A 3258-nucleotide genomic window follows, 5' to 3' on the forward strand; every position below is an offset into this window, starting at 1 on the left:
GTATACATAATGTTTGAAGTGATGAATGATCTTGTTCATATGGTGATGGATTCACATAGATATATCCCATCATTTTATTAATAGATTATGAATTTAATTTGATATTGTATGTTTTCATTGCAAATATTGAGAGATGTTCTTTTAGAAATGAAAATTATAAGACTGATAGACAAAATCAGACTGACTATCAGTTTATTTAGTTTATAGGCTTTTGAATAGTTTGATATTGCATGTCACGGTTGTAACTAATGAAATATATTTTAAGCAATAAAGATTGTAAGGATAATTAAAAAAAATTGATTGAAAATTAAATTTTTAATGATTGCTTAGTTTGTTATGTTGAAAAGATGTATTTGAGCTTGTTACCAATTAGTCACCGATGAATGATTTTAAGATCCGAAAGATCATAGGATTCTTATAGAAAATATTACATAAAGTATTTCAAGTTGATTTTGTTTTGGCTTACTAAATTTGTTGTTTGAACTAAATGATATCCACACATACAGTAGAAACTCTATAAACAAATAAGATAAATTAATAAACATTATAAAGTGATAAATTTATCTGGTCCCGAGTTGGGATGATTCAAAATATGACACAAACCGATAAAATAATAAGATAATATTTTTTTAAAAGTCCTATGTAAATATATGGTCTCATTAAAATCATAAATTAATAATTTATCTATATATACGTTTTATGTAAGTACAAATTAAATATTATATTGTTGGTTTTATTTTCACAATGAAATATCTCTAATTTTCTTAAAATTTCAATATATTTTGATGATATTTAGTGAAACTCTATCGAAAATCACATTTGAATTCTATGAAACATAAAAATATACACAAAAAATATAGTAAAACAATAATTTCTAAAATATATACAATAAAATCAACTATTTTTAATTTTATAAATAAAAATAGAAAAATATAAAAAAGATTTTTTTGTAAATTAATAACTTTCTAAATTAATAAAGTTATTGCTCCCAAGATTATTAATTTATAGAGTTTTTACTGTATAGATATTTCTTTGTTTTTTGTATTCACATTATTTTGATAAAACCATTTTTATAAAGTATACAAACAAAAAAAAGTTTAATTTGCATACATATCTTAAGTACTAGAAACATTTTTTTTTCAAATGTTGAAGTGTGTTGATAAGTTTCGACTATAAGAGGGTCATACAAAAATCTTAGTAATAATATTTTTAGATAAAAAATGTCCAAAAACAGAATTTAGGTTATTGAATTAAAATTTAGAAGATTGTGTTCTATTTTATATACTTTCAAAACAACATAAACATGTATTTTTAAATCATGACCATTTTGGACATAGTCAAATGAACTAATAAATTTTTAAGGTTATAGACCAATAGTTTAGAGCCTCAAAAATTTAATTAGTTTACATAAACGTACATTCTGAAATTGTAACTTTTTTAATTAAATTCTTAGTAAATTAATTATAACCCGTCCATGATTTACTTTGGATCAAATCACAGAAACCCACCAGTTCTACTATATATTTGTCATCCAGAATCTTTTTTTTTACGGAATGGAAATTAGATATTATTGTATATGTTATGAACAATGTGGATTGCCATTAACCAAGATAAGAAAAGATGGCCTATCAGGCCACGACCAGGCCCAACCACAGCCGTGTCCAAGAGGAGAGAGAGAGAGGCGACTACAGGAGAGAGAGACGGCTTAGAGAGAAAAGGAAACCATCTTTCCTTTTTACTATTAGATGTTATCTTTCCTTTTATGTATTTAGTAGATTTCCTATTTCATGTAGGATTATGATAAGTACTCTTTCCATTTATCTCTATCTTGTAATCCTTATATAAGGAACCCTTTTTGATGATTAATAATACACACGAAATATTCAGTCTCAAACCCTTCGTTCACAACACGTTATCAGCACGAGGCTCTAGACCCTGAGACAAAACCCTAACCTAAAATCCGTCACACATAAACCCTAAATCAGGCAGAACTTCAAATCGATCGATATCTCCAACCCCGACGAACCAGACGACGAGCCACATATCAAATTGAAGCTCTTGACGAGGCGAATCCATCAGCGAAAACCGTTCGTCGATCTGATCTCCGACGCGCCCACACTCGCAGAAACAATACACGGCGCCGACTTAGTTCTTTGGAACCCTAATCCGAACCTACAAGATTTTCTAGCCAACTTCAAATCCTATGGAAGATAAGTTTATCATACCTTAGTAGTTTGATGATATCTTGTTCAGATTATGGTATTCATGTAATCTAATACTCCTTGTTTATTGTTTCATGAGCTGAGAGGAGTTGGTGCAAAGATCTAATCTCAACGAACCCTAATTTGTCCTAGCTCGCGTTCCAGCTCGTTAGCATCCGATCAGCTCCAGCCATAAGGTGTTCCTGATCCAAGACGACCTCAGCTTCCAATTCACATCACAGGCAGCTCGAGTTTACAATCAACCAGCTCGCAATCCGATCAGCCGCTCGCAAAGGAAGCAACTCGCGACCCGATAGGAGGCAGCGTCTGTCCAGCTCGCGTCCGAGGTTTATCAGTCCATCTTGGAGGTCCGGGTTCTACAATCTGCAAGACAAAGGTAATCCTAATTCTGAGAACATGAATCGAACCTGGTTGTCTTGTAAAGATTGAAACCCTAAAAGATAATCTCTAAAACTAAAAGCCATAGGATAATAGATCAATACCCTATGAGTAAATCGAAGCTCTATAAGTTCGATCTAAACCTAAGAAAGAGATTGATCCATTGATCAATTAAAATCAGAGCCTTAAAGGTTTTTGAATCTCAATTCAAATCCCCTTGATCAAAGATCAAAGTTTTCGAAATCCCCTAAAACCCTAATTAGAAAATCGGTTTTAAAATTTGATTTGAAACTTGAGTGTTTTTGATTGATCACCTAGAGCTGTAATTAGGATTGTTTCAAAACTTGAATCTGAATCTTGTTTAAACTGAAACCCTAATTTCGAAGTTAAAGATCCTAAGGCCTTGAAACCCTTAATCGGTCACTTGAATGTTTTAAAACCCTAATCTCGATTTTAAAATTCTAAAGGCCTTGAAACCTTAATCTTATTTTGCTAAATCGATTTCTACTAAAGTTTAAATTAAAACCCTATATTTTATAAAGTAGAATCCAATTGATTAAGGTTGCTTGCATAAATGAGAGTTAGGTTGCTAGATTACTTGATACTAAAATCTAGTTGAATATTACCAAACCTTGAAATTAGTAAACCTAATAGAGAT

This window comes from Brassica oleracea, chromosome C1 (genome assembly GCF_000695525.1).
Source record: "Brassica oleracea var. oleracea cultivar TO1000 chromosome C1, BOL, whole genome shotgun sequence".
In the NCBI taxonomy this organism is placed as follows: Eukaryota; Viridiplantae; Streptophyta; class Magnoliopsida; order Brassicales; family Brassicaceae; genus Brassica; species Brassica oleracea.